Raw genomic sequence first — 19,209 nt, 5'->3', positions numbered from 1 at the left:
ACTCCAAAGACGTACAGGTATGTAGGTTAATTGGCTGGGTAAATGTAAAAATTGTCCCTAGTGGGTGTAGGATAGTGTTAATGTACGGGGATCGCTGGGCGGCACGGATTTGGAGGGCCGAAAAAGCCTGTTTCCGGCTGTATATATATGATGATGATGATGATAACAAGAGGAGTTGAGTATAGGAGCAAAGAGGTCCTTCTACAGTTGTACCGGGCCCTGGTGAGACCGCACCTGGAGTACTGTGTGCAGTTTTGGTCTCCAAATTTGAGGAAGGATATTCTTGCTATTGAGGGCGTGTAGCGTAGGTTCACTAGGTTAATTCCCGGAATGGCGGGACTGTCGTATGTTGAAAGGCTGGAGCAATTAGGCTTGTATACACTGGAATTTAGAAGGATGAGGGGAGATCTTATTGAAACATATAAGATAATTAGGGGACTGGACACATTAGAGGCAGGAAACATGTTCCCAATGTTGGGGGAGTCCAGAACAAGGGGCCAGAGTTTAAGAATAAGGGGTAGGCCATTTAGAACGGAGATGAGGAAGAACTTTTTCAGTCAGAGAGTGGTGAAGGTGTGGAATTCTCTGCCTCAGAAGGCAGTGGAGGCCAGTTCGTTGGATGCTTTCAAGAGAGAGCTGGATAGAGCTCTTAAGGATAGCGGAGTGAGGGGGTATGGGGAGAAGGCAGGAACGGGGTACTGATTGAGAGTGATCAGCCATGATCGCATTGAATGGCGGTGTGGGCTCGAAGGGCTGAATGGCCTACTCCTGCACCAATTGTCTATTGTCTATTTATTGCCTGGGAGAAGTTATGTGATTTTTGTGGAATTTTGGGAACATTTGATTTTAACATTTGACATTAAACTTTATATTTTTGTATGAAATAATCGCAATGAATTCATGTGTGTGGCAGACTCTGCAGCAGATGGGACACATGGGACAGCAACAGATGGAACAGCCACAGATGGGACTGATGGGACCACCACAACAGATGCCACTGACGGAATCACCACATCAGCAGGCTCACCAGGTATCTAACATTATAATACTTTTTGTGAATTGGATTTGAAATTCTTTGTCACACACAGCTTGTTAAAAGTTTTGATTTACTTGCCTTTCACTTAATATTGATATGTACCTGTGTAGCGGAGGGGGGGGGGGGGCGAGGCCAGGCCGGAGGGGGAGAGGCCGGGCCGGCGGCGGGGGGGGGGGGGGCGAGGCCAGGCTGGCGGCGGGGGGGTGAGGCCGGGCCGGAGGCTGGGGGGGGGGGGGGGGGAGAGAGGTCGGGCCGGCGGGGGCGAGGCCAGGCTGGCGACGGGGGGCGAGGCCGGGCCGGCGGCGGGGGGGCGAGGCCGGGCCGGAGGCGGGGGGGGGCGCGAGGCCAGGCCGGGGGGGGGGGGGGGGCGCGAGGCCGGGCCGGAGGCGGGGGAGGCCGGGCCGGAGGCGGGGGAGGCCGGGCAAGGCCGGGCCAGGGGGACGGGACGAGGCCGGGCCAGCGGTGGACTGCCGGGTCGGCCAGCGATGAGCGGCGAACTGCCGGGCCAGCCAGCGGCGAGCAGCGGGGCCAGCGAAAAACACTCGTATCTAACAATCTTAGATCAAGCAGACAGCACCAAAATGTTACCCTCACTCTTATATTTCATTTATTCTGTCATCATTAATTTTAAAGAAGTGTCTTTGACCTCTGTTCTTCTATCTGTAGATATTGCATCACCTGCTTAGTGTTTCCAACATTACTGTTTTTTTTAAATTTGAGTCAATAATCAAGTTCAGCAAACAATTGAGAAGGTACACAATATATTGTATGAAGATTTGAGTGCAAGAGTAACATCTTGCTCCAGTTACTAAGAACCCCGGTGAAAGCTCACTCACTGAGAACATTCTGTACAGGAGTAACTCAGCAAGACAGGCAGTATCTCTGGAGAGAATAAATGGGTGATGTTTCATAAGGTCATAAGTGATAAGAGTAGAATTAGGCCATTCGGCCCATCAGGTCTACTCCGCCATTCAATCATGATTGATCTATGTCTTCCTCCTAACCCTATTCTCCTGCCTTCTCCCCATAACCTCTGACATCCACACTAATCAAGAATCTATGTATCTCTGCCTTAAAAATATCCACTGACTTGGCCTCCACAGCCTTCTGCGTTAAGAATTCCACTGATTCACCATCCTCTGACTAAAGGAATTTCTCCTCATCTCCTTTCTAAACAAACATCCTTTAATTCTGAGGCCATGACCTCCAGTCCTAGCCTCTCCCACGAGTGGAAACATCCTCTCCTATTCTGTATGTTTCAATGAGGTCCCCCCCTCATTCTTCTAAACTCCAGCAAGTACAGGCCCAGTGCTGACAAACGCTCATCATCGGTTGACCTACTCATTCCTCGTCTCTTGTTCAAATTGGTCTTGACCCAAAACATCAGCCATTCCTTCTCTCCACAGATGCCGGTCCCGCTGAATTACTCGAGCATTTTGTGTCGATCTTTGGTGTAAATCAGTATCTGCAGTTCCTTCCTACACATTCTGTACAGGTCTGGACTCCACATTTAAAGCTACAATCATGATAGAGACAGCACAGGAAATTTTTGACAGATTGATTCCTTAGGTGGAGTTTATCATGATGAGTACTTAAATAGTCCAAGCCCAAGTACTTGGTTGAGCACGATGACAGCGGCTTTGTTTTCTTAACCATACTAAATTAGTAAATGTGCTTTAGTATTTGAATACATTGGTTTATTATTAAGAAATATGAGCAATGGAAATAATACGCTGGTAATAATCTTTCCAAAATATCTTAAACTCACTTCAGTGAGTATTCATATTTTAATGCCACTTCAATGTAAGAAGCATCCCAGTGCACCAAGAGAAACACAGGATGATTAAGCAAAACTTTTGCCACATAAGATTCAGACTTAGTCCTTCGACATGGAAAGAGATAAAGTGAATCGAAAGATGCTGCTTCATCCATAGAAATACTAATAGGAATTACACAGAATACAATGTATTTTTAACAGCAAATGCATTCATTTTCAAATTCAGAGCCTAATCTCACTGTGCACATTAATGTCATTTGGTCGTGCAACCTTGTGTTGCAGCCAAACATCAGAAGTTAAGAGTTACTCACTTACATGTTGAAACTGTACCAATTTAAAAAAAATTAACTTTGAACTCTGTAAATAATGAAACTTGCATGCAAATAGTGCCTTCAACGCTGTCCAAGAGCCGTTCATAGAATTGTCATCAGGGACAAATGCAGGGAGCCAAAGGATTAGATTTGCTAATTCAGAGCTTAATACAGTTCAGTTTCATGGTGATTTTAATGGAGAGGTGTTGAAGCAAGTTGAGGAAGATAATTGCAGATATTGTTGTTTGGCTAAAATGTACAATGTTGAAGCAATGGCAACAAATGCCAGAATGATCAGCCATGATCACATTGAATGAAGGGCCGAATGGCCTACTCCTGCACCTATTGCTTATTGTCTATTGTCTAAATGATTTAAGGGTAGAGATAACAGAATGCAAGAGTCCATGAAGCTGAAGCACTGGTGGGAGATTCAAAGGGAGGGGCAAAGTCATTGAGGATTTTGAATGTTAGGCTTCCAATTTTACGACTGAAACAATACCAAACCAGGCTGATGGATGAATAAAACAATGCAAGTTTGGATACCAGCAGTTTCAATGGAACTCCAGTTAATGAGCTCAGTAAACAATCCAAGGAGAGCTCAGGGAACAACTCAAGGGAAGAATTGTAACAGCAAAGTAGAAGCTGAGAAAGTTGGAATTTGGAAGTTAACAAAAATGGAATTCAGCAGAGGTCAACAAGAGTCAAGAGTGCTTAATTGTCAAGTCACATCAATAGAAAAATAAAATTCTTACTCGTTGCAGATGTACAGGCACAATGATTTACAGGCACAACACAATGACAAATAAAAATAAAATACTCAACACACAATAAACTGATAATCAGTAATACTTGGTGACCAGACTGTAACAGTCACCGAAATCATGAAGTTCAACCAAAACAAAGATAGTAGTAGATCATAGTTACTAAGGTAGGAATCTGTAATTTTCAAGAATATGATGGGTTGATATTTACTAGCGCCGAGTCAAATGATACAGCAGTTAAAACATAAATCGGATATGGTGAACGTTTAGATGCAAAACTCGGGGTCAAGATTGCAGACCTATTGGGCCTGAGACAGCAGTTTGGGAAAATGATGAAATTATTACCAGGGAGGAATCCAGGGGTCAGTATATCAATGATTTACTTATATTTTTGCGACTTGACAGTTTATTAGCAAACCTTTACAAAAAAGAGAATCAAAACCAAATAAAACATGTCAACACGTAACCAGGGAACATGCGACCCAATTAAACCTTTGCTTGTGAAAATCCTGCCGTTGCACATCCCGTCTCCTCTGTTCAAAACATTTGCGAAATATCCCCGCATTGCCTCCACCCCCATAAAATGGAACAAAATCATTTCAAAACCGCCTCGCTGCTTCTCACTGTCAAAAAAATGACCATTCACCAAAACACATCCAATTTCCGACGAGATGGAATCAACTTTGCAATGAGCACCTTGATCAAAGGCATAAAGGTAATGCTAAAAAGGTCTCTCCACCCCTCGAAATGAAGCATCGGAAAATAAAAGGGTAATTTGGGACAGATTTTAAAAAGGATAATTAATTACCTCGGAACCGAGACTTAGGCGGCTTACAGGTTACATCCGATGGGAAAAGCTCGGCGCTGTACTCATTTCGCCACGAAATCTTACAAATTAAAAGAGAGGGAAGGGTGGATAGAACAACAACGACGACCCCCGCCTGCCACTCCTTCTGCAGCGTGTGCGCGCAGGAGAACGAACCGTGCTGGCGCCGGAGCTGAAGTACTGGCTCAGGCCACTCCAGGTGTGAAGGCTTGCACACTCGCTCAATCGTCGTGTCGTGTCGTGTCGTGTCGTGCTCTGCCCTCCCACGGGAATCAAATCAACGCGACGAGAAGCCAACCGTCCCCTCCACTTGCCCTGCCCGGGTCACCCACCTCTCGTGCCAATTCGCTGGCTGGCGCGCCTGCGCACTGAGCCCTACCTTCGCTCGCCGGCTGGCGCGCCTGCGCACTGAGCCCCTCCATGCGATCGCCGTCCGATGATGTCAGTCGCCGGCCGATGGCCACTCGGCCCGCGCGTCGCCGTGGCAACCGGCAGAGTAAGGCCGCCGACCTGCCTTGATGCTCCCTGTCCCGCTGAGTTCGTCCAGCATCGGTGCAAACCAGCATCTGCTTTTCCTTCCCACACGACCTGTCACTCACCTTGGCAAGCGGCGGGGAAGGCGATCAGTCCAACCGGTCCCTAAAATAGCATGGAGACAGAAGAAATGGGTGACATTTCGGGTCGAGACCCTTCTAAAGACATTTTGTGTTCTCCAATGATGCTGCCTGTCCCGCTGAGTTATCCCAGCATTTTGTGTCTACAGTGTAAACCAGCATCTGGAGTCCCTTCCTGCACATTTCGTCGACCTCCAAACTGTGTGGAATAACACAGCCCTTTGCTGGGAATTTGCAAAGAACCCCCAAAATATTTCGTAAATCCGAGAAAGCGCTGAGAAACAACCTTCGCGGTCCACTAAATGCAGAGGCTGCTGGTTTACACCGAAGATAGACATAAAATGCTGGACTAACTCAGAGGGACAGACGGCATCTCTGGAGAGAAAGAGGATGCTCCAGAGATGCTGCCTGACCCGCTGAGATACTCCAGCATTTTTGTGTCTATCTTCGCGGTCGACGGTTCAACTTCGAGACCCCTGTGATTCAGGTATCGATTTAGCAAGGTTTTATTATCCATGTTCACCAGAGACGCTGCCTGACCCATTTAGTTACTCCAATACTCTGTGTCTTTTTTAATATAATCACTCTTGGTACAAAGCAGGTGACATCCATATTTCAGAGCAGTAAACAGCTATTTGTTACCGATGTTTACTTTTGTTCGATTAAGGCGAGAAATTAAGGTTTTCTGGGGGTCAAAGGCAATAAAGGAATTGCAGCCCTGTGTGTCTTAAGCGTCCGAAACACCCTTCGCAAACCATTAATTCAATCCCACAACCCAGCAAAGGAGTGAAACTGATCCATGGCGTCACATGATCATGTTTGACCCTGGGATGAACTTTAAACGATATTGGAGTACCATCACTTACACCGCTAAACGATTGCATGAAATGTCTTTGTTTCAGCTCGTCGACTGCTGAAAGCTACATCCATGTATTCGTTAACTCTGATTGTGACTGTTCGAGCTCATTGGCTTCTGATAAATTCAAATACCCATGCTATTAATCTTTGTTTTAACTACTCTAATTTGTAATTGTCCATCCTTCTGCTTAGTTTGGTGTCCCTATTCCTCAATATTTACCTTTTCACATTTTCATAACTTTTACCTCCTGCCACGGCTTCAACACTAAACTGTGGAATTCACTCCCTGAATTTACAACTCTTTTCTCGATCAGGACACTGCGTAAAATCTAACTCTTCAGCTAAACTTTGATCTTCTTTTGTCTTGTCCATTTATGTGCTCCATATTATTTGATAACACACGTGTCAAAGAAATGTGTGATACTTGGTTGCGTTCACAATGCGAAGTTATTACAACCTTTGAGGAGAGACGACAGGTTGGATTTGTTCGTCAGAGAATGGAGAAGGCAGAAGGGGCACCTGATTGCAGTGTACAAAATGAAGAGGGGCTTTGGTAGATGAGAAACTTTTCTACTTAGAAGAAATGTCTCCATCCAGAAGGCATAAGTTTAGTTTTGGAGGTTGGAGATTTAGAGGCAATGTGAGGAAAAATATTTTCACATCGAGGGAGGATGAAGGCTTTACACATTGCAAGCAGGTACTCTCAGAACATTTAAGTCTTCAGATAAACAGTTGAAATGCCATGGTATGCAAGGCTATAATAAAATGCTGGAAGATTGGATTAGCATAGATCAGCACCAAGACAGTGGGCCAAAGGTCCTGTTTGTAAACATATGACTCATTAACTTAATTAAAAGAGACACAGCAGAAGAAGAGCAGCTGCTGCATTACATCTCCATTGATCCATTTTCAATGCTCTCCATCAGAAGCTTTTTATAATCATTTTGAATAGACGGATTTCCACCCCAGGCTCCAATTTCCTCCCACATCCCAAAGACATGTTGGCTACTGGATTCAATGGCTTATATAATTAAGCCAAAATGTAGGAGGGTGGGAGGAGAATTAGTGTTTGAGATAGAACAGATTACAGGTAAATAAATGGCAGCATGAGATTGATGGGATTGCTCAAAGAGCCACGAGAAACTCAATGGGTTGAATTGCTTACTTCAATGTCATATGGAAATATAAAATATGTAATGTTTTATTCCTGATCGATTGTTTATCAATATGTTTCTCTGGATTGAAAATTCCGGTTTTGCTGCAGTACATGCAATTGTATTGCTATCAATGGATTTTCTTCCCATGGACAACCATCTCTTGGGGTGCAAATGGTCTGTGCTAAGCCACCTTCGGACTATCAATACACTTGGTCATTGTGTACAATATAAAGGGTTGCAGCTTGACATAAAATAGGAGGTGCAATGCTATTATAAAGTGTATTAATTATTCACAGTGTCAGCCATGAACAATATTGCACCTTCTAAAGCTTATGAAGTTCAAGATATTACATTGAAAAATGTCCCAACTATGGATGAGTCCTGTTTCATGGTGTAATCAAATGAGGTTAATTAGACTATCAAACGTCCCAACTTTCTGAAAATTCTCATTATTTTGCAATGTTCTCCCTGTGACTGGGTGGGTTTCACTCGTGTTCTCCGGTTTTCTCCCACATCCCAAAGACGTCAAGAGTCGAGAGTGTTTTATTGTCATGTGTCCCAGATAGAACAATGAAATACTTACTTGCTGCAGCACAACAGAATATGTAAACATAGTACACTGTAAACAATATGATAAATGAGAGAGATTTAAAAAAAAATCAGTGTGTGTATATATACATATACCCACAAGTACACACATACCTGTACATATATATATATATAAACTTGCGGGTTTGTAGGTTAATTGGCCTATGTAAATTGCTCCTGGTGTATAGTGAGATAACTAGTCTGAACTCAATGCTCGGCATCGGCCCAGTGGACCGAAGGGCATGTTTGCATGTTGCATCTCTAAACTAAACTAAACTAATCTCAACTCTGACCCCACCCTCCCCCATCATCATCATCCTCCTATTTTTCTCTCCCTTCGTGTTAATCCCATTTCCTTTTGGAAGATATCATTGGATCTGGATCTTGAACCAATAGTCAATAGTCAATTTTATTTGTCACATACACATAAATGTGCTGTGAAATGAAAGATTATCCACAGTCCAACAATAAGAGCAATACAAAATAAGCAATAACACACACAATCATAAACCAACACCAAACAAAAAGAAACATCCATCACAGTGAGTCTCCTCCAATCACCTCCTCACTGTGATGGAAGGCCAGAATGTCTTTTCTCTTCCCCTGCCGTCTTCTCCTGCGGTCAGGCCGTTGAAGTTGCCACGTTCCAGGCCGCGCCGAACAGTGAAAGGTCCGCAGCGGGCCGACCCAAGCCCCGCGATTCGAGGCGAGCGAAGACGCCGCCGCTGCACGTCGGAGCGGTCCTCTTAATATTGCTTCTGAGTCTTTGGCTAAACAGTTTAAATCCATATCCTTTTGCCACCGGAGACAGATTATTTTTGATTCTTTCAAAGAATTTTATTATTTTTAACACATTTGTTCAATCTCCCTTTCACCTTTTCCACTCCAAACAGAACAACTATAGGAGACAAAAAAAACTATGCTGTTATAAAGTCACAGCTGTCAGAGGTCTCAGTGTTGGTTACTGGCATCAAATGCAGATGCAAGTGTCCCTGAAATTGATGTTCGCAGCAAAACAGAAGTCGCTGTACCCTTCATTTTAGCACAGTCTTATTCTGAAACTAAATATGACAAGATTCAAAAGATATAAAAAGAATAGGAAATAGAGAACAAATATGAACTGATATTGTTCAGGAACATAAGGCAAACAGTAAAAGATTTAATAGACACATGAATAAAAAATAGTTGGGAAGGGAAATAAGGACAATATGGTATCAAATGTTACTGAGAAGCAAAATATTGAACCATTATTTTGCTTTAGCATTTATCAAGGGGATAAAACTGGTGGAGATAACATGAGATGCCGAGAACAATAATAATAATAAGATGATTTAAAGGGATAAATGAAACAAAAATGCAAAATCCCAAGATAAAAGAGCTGGTTAAGGTGAAATATATTCACGCATTTAAAAAATATTTCAGGAAAAGAAAGCAGAGGCATTAGTACATACTAATTTATTTTTTTTAAACATGTAGTTCCAGAGGGATGGGAGATAGCTAACCTAATACAAATATTTAAGAGAATAGAACTCATCCTGGGATTTATAGATCGGCTTGTGGAAATGTCAGTTTATGTCATCTTTGTCAAAGGACAAATAGAAGAAAGCTAAAGGTCAAATATAATAATGTATAGTTAATATAGATTTCAAAAGGGACATGCTTAGACAATCACAGATTTTTTTTTCAAGAGAGAACAGAGGGTAAAGAATGCTTTAGCAGTTGATCCAATCTATCTCGATTTTCAAAAACCCATTGGTAAGTAGAAAAATAATGGCATCTTTATCAAAGGAGAAATAGACGAAAGCAAGAAAAGTTAAGTATAATAATGAATAATGAATATAGATTTCAAAAGGGATATGATCAGACAACCACATAGGATTATTTTTCAAGAGGGAACAGATAACGTATCTAGATTTTCAAAAACCCATTGATAAAGTACTCCACATTAAACTAATGAATAAAGGCAGAAAATGTAGAGTGAGAGAACAATAGAATAGATTGCTTGCTTGTTTCAAAGTAGAAAGGAGAGAATTTGAATGAAGGATAACCATTCACAATGGATGAAAGCGGATATGGGTGTAAAAGAATCAGTCCTGGAACCACTGATGTTTACAGATCAGAATTTATAGTTACAGAGAAAGTGCAACAATTAAATTACCAGACTAGTATTCCAGATGCCTTAAGTAACAATTCAGAGACTGAGTTGAAAACCCACCCAGCTATGGTCATTCAATTAAACATCTGATGTTAAAAAACAAACTGTTGATAGTAATGATGACCATAGACTATCAGGGCATCATAAAAATTAAACTCGTTCTGTGATGTCCTTCAGGAAAATAAATCTACCATTCTTACTCCAAAATCACCATTTTGCTTATTTCTTAGTTGACCTCTGAAATGACTAAACAAACCATTGAGTTGTGCTATAACAAATACAATGGGATGTCGGAGGGAGGGTGTTGCTCTGGGTGTCCTCAACATTGATCCAGACCATAAGATGTCTCATATCATCAGCTCAAACATGGTAAGAAAATCCCCTTCTGATAAATCCATCTCTTATTCTAGCTCAGGATGTTCTTTTAGAAAGGAGATGAGGAGACATTTCTAAAGTCAGAGGGTGGTGAATCTGTAGAATTATTTGCCACAGAAGGTTGTGGAGGCCAAATCAGTAGATATTTTTAAGGCAGAGATAGATAGATTCTTGATATGTACAGGTGTCAAAGGTTATAGGGAGAAGGCAGGAGAATGGGATTAGGAGGGAGAGATAGATCAGCCATGATTGAATGGCGTAGACTTGATGGGTCAAATGTCCTAATGCTAATCCTATTCCTTATGACCTCAGTTGACGAATCAGAGTCCTTCATACAGAAGCATTTAAAATGACAAGGGCACAAAGTGTACTCTGGTTAACCACCACTCTAAATATCCATTCCCTCCACCACCAGCACACAAAGGCTGCCGTATATGCCATCTACAAGATGCTCTGCAATTGCATCCCCTGGCCACTCAAGCAGCACCTTCCAAACTCATAACCTCTTCCAGCACAATGGACAAGGGCTTCAGGCACATGGGAGCATCAACATTTGAAAGCTCCCCTCCAAGTCACACTCCAGCCTGACTTGGAAACATATCAGTACTCTTTCAACATCGGTGGAACTAAATCCCGGAACTCCCCAAGCAATAGCATAATGGGTAGGAAGGAACTGCAGATGCTGGTTTACACGAAGACAGATACAAAATGCTGGAGTAACTCAGCAGGACAGGCAGCATCTCTGGAGAAAAGGAATGAGTGACATTTTGGGTCAAGACCCTTCTTCAGACTGAGAGTCAGGGGAGAGTGAGACATGGAGATATGGAAGGATAAGGTGCGAAAACAACAGATCAAAGGGGATGCTGTTCAAGGAAAATGTCCAATGGTTCATTGTTCGCTCAAGGAAAGGTTACAACGAGGCGTACAATCAGTAAGATGTAATCAGGAGGACAGTGAAACTAGTCGGAGAACTAGGATGGGGGAGGGATGGAAAGAGAGGGAAAGCAAGGCTTACTTGAAGAGAAATCAATCTTCATACCGCTGCGTTGTAAGCTGCCCAAGCAAAATATGAGGTGCTGTCCTCCAATTTACATTGCTTGGAACAGATGGGACAACGCTCAAGTGGAGCATAAGTGTAAACATGAATTAGTTCATCAAAAATGGCCTGTTTCTGTTCCATATATCCTGTGTAATTTAAGGTTCTCTCATGAATCATGTAATCAACCCACATGAGGAAACATAACACCTTGGGAAGCATCTGTACACTCTTTGTGCCAAAGGCGCTGCCTGGTCTACTGAATGTTTAGAACATTTTATGTTTTAGTGTTCAGGTCACTTTTTGTCAAGCGTTCTCTACTTTGCAGTTTTTTCCATTCATTTTCGAAAATCTAATTAAACATTTTTATTTATCTTTGCTGGATAAGAAATATACTGCACCAGGATATTTCTAGTTTCTTGTTAAAAATCCATATATTCAGTTCTATTTCATATAAAAGAACAGAATTTTTACAGGTGAATACAACCAGCAGCCAATATAAGCTCACAAAAGACAAATTGCCAGTCTGCAGTGTCAGAAAACAGCTGTGATTTGAAAGATTAACATTACAAATCTTCAGATTTAAAAATTCCTTTTTATCATCACTGCAAATCTTACATTCTTATGTTTGCTTGCATGCAGTATATGCCAAAAAATAAATGTATTTCTCTGCTCATGTCCCAATTTAGATACGATTTTAACAAAAACAGAAACACAAATGCTGAAAACATTCAGCAGCAACTGCAGAAAGAAAAAAGCAGAATTCATATTTCAGCACCGAATGCAATAAGTAGAATGGCAACAGCACCGAAAGCAATAAGTAGAATGGCAACATTCCTTCACTGATACAATCACCCACAACTCATTTTAATTTAATCCCAACAAGTGATGTAACCAGAAATGGTGTTTCCAGTCCAGCCTAAATTTAAATTATGTCAAATTATGACATCTATTATTTCCTTTCTATCTTTGTTAGCACTACCAACTTTCCAGTTTGAACTATTTGTTCAGATACTTATTGTAGTAATTTTAATACCTTGAAGAAAATTCCAATATTGGATGTTGGGCATGACAAATTGAAAACAATGTTAAATTGATTTGAGTGGGTGAAAGTGGCAAGGTCCTACCATAAGTATACATGTCTGTGTTTGGATGACTTTGCTGAAAAAGCAGTGTGTAGAGAAGATATAGGACATTAAAGGGCCTGTCCCACTTAGGCGATTTTAAGGCGACTGCCGACGACTAGGCTGTCGCCGATATTTCGCCGGGGTGTCGCAGGCATGATCGTGAGGAGTCTTCCAAGAATCGTAGTGGATCGCAGCGCGTCACTGAGAAATCAACCGGAGTGAAATTTCTCGGCGACGGCTGGCTTGTTACCAGGTATCGTTGCTTATTCCGTCGCTGTCGCATGCTGTCCCCAGGTTTGCTAGGTTCTCTTAGATGCATTTTGAAGCTCATAATAATTAAATAAATCATTTGTAGATACCATGTATTACTTGTGTTTAACCAATTTATTTACCGTCAGGACATTTGACAGGTAGATTGGAGGCGACAGTTTGACGGTCAGGTAAGTGTGGGAATTTTCGCGATGTTTATGGCCATCAGCGATTACATTTAAAGTAGGCTCCCAACCCAGATATGCAACCCAGAAACCAAATATGCGTCTTCCGTACATTTTCAAAGTATGCCCACACTCCGCACAAAAATTCACTTTTAAAATTAAATTTCTTAATACTGTGTGATGTCTTGAGAGGTCGGGAGCTTTTCTCTTGAAGGTTGGGAGGTGTGGGTGCCGGAAATGAAGACAGAAAAGTTCTTGTTTTCAAACTTAAATTCCATATATTTAGTCTTTTCCAAAAACAGGTAAACTTAATTGTTTGCAGACAGGTACACAAAACCAAAACAGGTAGTTAAATCAAAACTGTAGCTTGCTGCCTTCTTACAAAATATAACTCAAACACTGCTTCTCTCCCTGTCTGCTCCAGTCGTTGTCTCTCTTTTTTAAATATACTGCTTCCCTTCCCTTTTAGCTCTCTCACTGAGGCAATCAGCTCATCTGGTTCAGCTGGGCAGCAATCAGTGTCAGCAGCAATCAGTGTCAGCAGGGCAGGCAGCCCTGCTGACTATGGGTTTTGTAGTCTTTTGCTGGCAGCCATGATGGTTTGTAGTCCTTGTTGCATCCACCGGGAGGAAATGTATCTCCCCTCTATGACTCTACCTCTCATGATATCACAACTGCTATTAGTAAACTGGAAGTAAATCCAGTTTATGCATTGTTACTGTGGAGCTTGGTTTTCAAGTAACCCGGGCAAGATGTTATATTTCGAAACTCTCAAGTACTTACCGACTTGTCAGTGAATTCAGCGAAAATTAGGATGCCGGAGAAGCATTGACAGCATGGGAATTTTCGCGATGTTTCCGAAGACGGTGTAATCTCGACCTGACTCGGCATTGTCGTGGTCATTGTCGTAGGGTTAAAGAAAATTTTGGCGATCTGCTACGACTTTGACAGTCGCCGGCAGTCGCCTAAAAGATCGCCTAAGTGGGACAGGCCCTTAAGGATACTTCCTTAGTCAACATTAGAGTCACAGTTACAGGAAATGGGAAGACAAGCTGTGACAAGTGAGTCTGGACTACAGTAAGATAAAGAGGGGTAGAATAAGAGCAGTATCACAAAAGTGACCAAAAGGAGTAGAATTGGAGAAGAAAGATGTATTTAAATACAACATTTAGAACAAAACAATTAAAAGTTTTAACTTTCAACCTTATAGGAACTTTTAAGACTTGCACTCTTGTTATTTTATGTTTGAATGTCTACCAAAGACTGCATGCATATTCAGTTTTGCCAGGTCCTGTCTCACCATATTGAAATTGACCTTCCCTCAACTCAAGACTCAGACCTCTGCAGAAACAATCTAATGAGTTTGAGAAGATGACAACAAATGGATCCACCATTTTCATGGATACCTCTTTTAATGGCCAGGGATGCAGATTTACTGTGCCTGGGGATCTATTGGCTTTTAGTCCCATTAATTTTCTAGTATAATTTATTTTCTAACACAAAATTCTTTTAACTTCTGAATCATAGACTAACTAATATCTATGCTAGCCTCTGAAAAGAATTATCCAATAATCCAATAATCTGAAGAAGGGTCTTGACCCGAAACATCACCCATTTCTTCTCTCCAGAGATGCTGCCTGTCCCGCTGAGTTACTCCAGCATTTTGTGTCTACCTATCCAATAATCACATTCTACTCCACTTTCAAGAGAACCCTGCTAAATTTTTCAATTCAGATATATATCCAATTCATATTTGTAATTTACCATTGGAAGTGCTTTCATCACTGTTCGGACGTTGCCCAGAATATTAAAATAAATCTTGGCACAAATTTACTAATCCGCTTAAACTGGTGCCCACTGGCAAGTATGCCAAAGAGCACAGTTTTCCTCATTCTATCAAATTCCCTCCGAAATATCTTTGAACTTTTCTTGTTTCAATGTCACTTCTGAATATCCAAATGAGATCATGGGAACGGAAGTTGATGGTCACTTCAAATCACTGGCATTTGCCATAAAAGCAAAGAAGTCTGGGTCTTCTTTCCTTGTGATTTCAAACATTGTTTGAAACTTACTCGAAGGTTTGGATGCCAAATGGGGTTAGGAGGGAGCAATAGATCAGCCATGATGAATGGCTGAGTGGACTTGATGGGCCGAATAGCCTAATTTTACTCCTATCACTTGCGATCTTATGATTACTCTGTGACTCTTTGACTTTGATGATGGATTGGAGGACCAATGGATGTTTATTGGCCATATTGTATTCATCATGCATTATGGCAACATATGCAAGCAATTTTTTTAATTGTTGGGTAGATTCCAATGTTGCAACTCCTGGAACAGATTGTCTGGAGGTCTGGATCCTTCAGTGATGCTGCTCTTCAGTGCATTGGTCATGATGTGATTTTGTCTTGTCGCTTGTTTTGCATCCAGTATTCAGTCATTTCATGATGTCACAAGAACTGAATATATTTGAATATGAATCAAATGAATTTGATTGAAGTGGATACAAGGACCGGTAGATGCTGGTTGACAAAAAAAGTCATAGAGTGCTGGAATAACTCAGAGAACATGGATAGGTGACAATTTGGGCCGAGACTCTTGGGTCCCTTGGGTCCCGACCGAAAGGTCACCTCTCCATGTTCTTCAGAGATGCTGCCTGACCTGCTGAGTTACTCCAACACTCTGTGTCTCAATTTGATTGAGGATCGAGAATCCCCAACTTAATTTCTAATTGCTTCCTGTTCGTTGGGATAACGTCATGAAATGGGATCTTGGATCTTTCCTCAGATATAGTGCCTAAAATCGCTCACAATACTCCAAATGCAACCTGACCAGCGTCTTATAGAGCCTCAGCATTACATTCCTGCTTTTTTATATGAGCCTTCTCAAATAAATGCTAGTATTGCATTTGCTTTCCTGCACCTGCACTCCCAAATCCCTTTGCACCTCTGATTTCTGGATTCTCTCCACATTTAGAAAATAATCTATGCCTTTATTCTTTTTACCAAATTGGAATGCTCCACACTTTGCCACACTATATTCCATCTGCCACTTCTCTGCCCACTCTCCCAACATATCTAAGTCCTTCTGCAGAGTCCCTGCTTTCTCTACACTACCAGCCCCTCCACCTATTTTCGTATCATCCGGAAACTTGGCAGCAAAGCCTTCAATCCCCACATCCAAATCATTAATATACAACGTGAAGAGCAGCACCAAGCCCTGCGGAACTCCGCGGTGAAACAGTGGAAACAGGCCCTTCGGCCCAACTTCCCCACACCGGCCAACATGTCCCAGCTACACTAATCCCACCTGCCCACGTTTGGACCATATCCCTCCAAACCTGTACAATCCATGTACCTGTCTGTTTCTTAAATGTTGGGATAGTCCCTTGCTCAACTACCTCCTCTGGCAGTTTGGTCCATACACTCACCACCCTTTGTGTGAAAACGTTACCCCTCAGATTCCTATTAAATCGTTTCCCCTTCACCTTGAACCTATATCCTCTGGTCCTCGATTCACCTAGTCTGGGCAAGGGACTCTGTGCATCTATCCCATCTATTCCTCTCATGATTTTATACACCTCGAAAAGATGACCCCTTCATCCTCCTGCTCTCCAAGGAATAGAGTCCCAGCCTACTCAACCTCTTCCTAGAGCTCAGACCCTCTAGTCCTGGCACCATCCTCGTAAATCTTCTCTGTACCCTTTTCAGCTTGACATCTTTCCTATAACATGGTGCCCAGAACTGAACACAATACTCTAAATGCGGCCTTGCCAACATCTTTTACAACTGCAACATGACCTCCCAACTTCTATACTCAATACTCTGATCGATGAAGGCCAACGTGTCAAAAGCCTTTTTGACCACCCGATCTACCTGCGACTCTACCTCCAAGGAACCATGCACCTGCAGTCCTAGATCCCTCTGCTCCACCACACTCCCCAGATCCCTACCATTCACTGTGTAATGTGATGGAAAATACATTAGAAAGTAATGGAAAATATTATTGAAAACACAATCAAATTGGTGTTTACTCACCTATAATTTGCTTATTGATGCAGCATCTCTGGATGGAAGGAATGGGTGTCTTTCAGGTTGAGACCCTTCTTCAGACCCAACCTGAAACATCACTCATTCTTTCTATCCAGAGATGCTGCCTGTCCCGCTGAGTTACTCCAGTATTTTGTGTCTATCTTTGGTTTAAACCAGCATCTGCAGTTCCTTCCCATAACATGAGAATGGGAGTTAAAGTGTTGGCAACCGGGAGATCACATAGACCAACGTGGATTGAGTGAAAGTGTTCAGTGAAACGATAGCCTAGTCTGCGTTTGGTCTCGCCGATATATACTCTGATATATCGGCGAGACCATGCGCAGACTGGGCAGTCGTTTTGCTGAACACTTACGGTCAGTCCCATTTTGCCAAACATTTTAACTTCCCTTCCCATTTCCATGCTGACCTTTCTGTCCGAGGCCTCCTCCATGTTCAGATTGAGGCAAAATGCAAATTGGAGGAACAGCACCAGACATTTCACTTGGGCAGCTGACAACCCAATGGTATGAATATTGATTTCTCTAACTTCAAGTAGGATGACAAGTGTGGGGGATGAATGGAGAGAGAGGGAATGCATTCCCTCTCTCTCCATTCATCCCCCACACTTGTCATCTTACTAGTTTCACTGTCCTCCTGCTTCATATCACTGTTTATTTCCACTCATTATCACCTTCTCCATAGCCAACAATGAACCACTGTGGGCTCCACCTTTCTTTGATCATCTGTCTGGTTTTGATTTGTTCTTTTCATACCTTTCATTCATTTGTTTTTTGAACCTTTTTACATCTCTAGTTTCCCTCTCCCCTGACTCTCAGTCTGAAAAAGGGTCTCGACCCAAAATGTCATCCATTCCTTTTCTCCAGAGATGCTGCCTGATCAGCTTGAGTTACACCAGCATTGTGTGTCTATCTTTGGTGTAAACCAGCATCTGCAGTTCCTTCCTACCCATTATGTTTTGAGTGTCTGGTGTTAGGTTTGCAAATGATGTGGTCCCATCAACCAGAGTCAGCTGAGTGTAGTTAGAATCTGGACATTGGGGAGGGGGCTTACCTGGAGAAGATGCTAACTTTTGTTCTTTTCTCCTGCTAGAAAATTGAGAGAATTAATTATTGAATTGATGGTACCCCTCAAATGTTTGAAACACCCCGGAGGGCAAGAATTAGTCCTGACTAACAGACTAAGACTTTTATTCTCATGAAAGGTCTTCATGCAAAACATTGACAATCCCTCTGCTTCCACAGATATTGCCTAACCTTCAGCAGATTGTTTTTTGCTCATATTACAACAGCTGCAGTCTTTTGTGTCTCCTTTTGTTCTTGATCTTGAAACATTCTTTTCTTCAAATTGCTAAAATTTGTGTTGGCACACAGGAGAATTTCATCATTGACTAGACCAAGTGGACCCGTTCCGCTCCCCTCCTCCCCCTCCCCTCCCTGTCCCCTGCCCCCCACTACATCCCCCTCAACCCCCCTTATCCTCCCTCCTCTGCCCTCCCTCACTCCCTCCCCTCCCTCCCAAGGAGATAGATTTAAACTTTAAAATGTGAATATCTTAAAAAATATAACACCGATTTCAATGAAACTTCTTCCATTAGCACCAAAGGGACTACGGTGAGTAAGGTGGGCCTAAAATTGTCGCGCTATCGTGTACCGTTTTGGGTATAGTTCAGGAACAAACAAACAAGCAAATGAGAGTTTTGGTATACAGGTGTCTGCCTTTGCTGAAAAATGGCTTTCAATTTATTGAAAGAAGTCCACAGCTCATCATCGATCTTTATTAGGAGAGGGCAGTGCTGCACTGTGAGGACTTTTGATTTGCGTATGGGTTCATATAATGCTCATTTATCTTCTTCAACGAACAAGAAAAAGTCAAACCAAATACATGCGATTTTTACTGGTGTTGCCATGGTCAAGACCACCCTCCCCTCAATCAACACATTGAATATTATCATGGACCAGAAGCTTCATTGCATAAGCCACATAAATAGTGTCATATGCATTGTCCAGCATCTACAAGACAAAGTGATATAGTGGGTGTTTTAGAAGAAAACCTGCAGTTATTGGTGCTCTATGTGCTTGATACTTTTGTCTTTCTTCTAGCAG

The 19,209-nt window shown here is 42.2% G+C and overlaps 1 protein-coding gene across 2 annotated transcripts in view; it reads right to left on the bottom strand.

Annotated features, from left to right (window-relative positions):
- Positions 1 to 5,064, bottom strand: part of mpp7a (MAGUK p55 scaffold protein 7a) — a 368,390-nt gene extending 363,326 nt beyond the window's left edge. For both annotated transcript variants that reach the window (XM_078415914.1, XM_078415920.1), the window contains exon 1: positions 4,694 to 5,064. The gene's annotated coding sequence lies outside the window, so the exon portion shown is untranslated. The remainder of the gene's footprint in view (positions 1 to 4,693) is intronic.
- Between the last annotated feature and the right edge of the window lie 14,145 nt (positions 5,065 to 19,209).

The sequence above is a fragment of the Rhinoraja longicauda genome, chromosome 2 (assembly GCF_053455715.1).
Source record: "Rhinoraja longicauda isolate Sanriku21f chromosome 2, sRhiLon1.1, whole genome shotgun sequence".
Lineage (NCBI taxonomy): Eukaryota > Metazoa > Chordata > Chondrichthyes > Rajiformes > Arhynchobatidae > Rhinoraja > Rhinoraja longicauda.
Note: the sequence above shows the minus strand (reverse complement) of the source record. Positions and strands in the feature narration are given on the sequence as shown.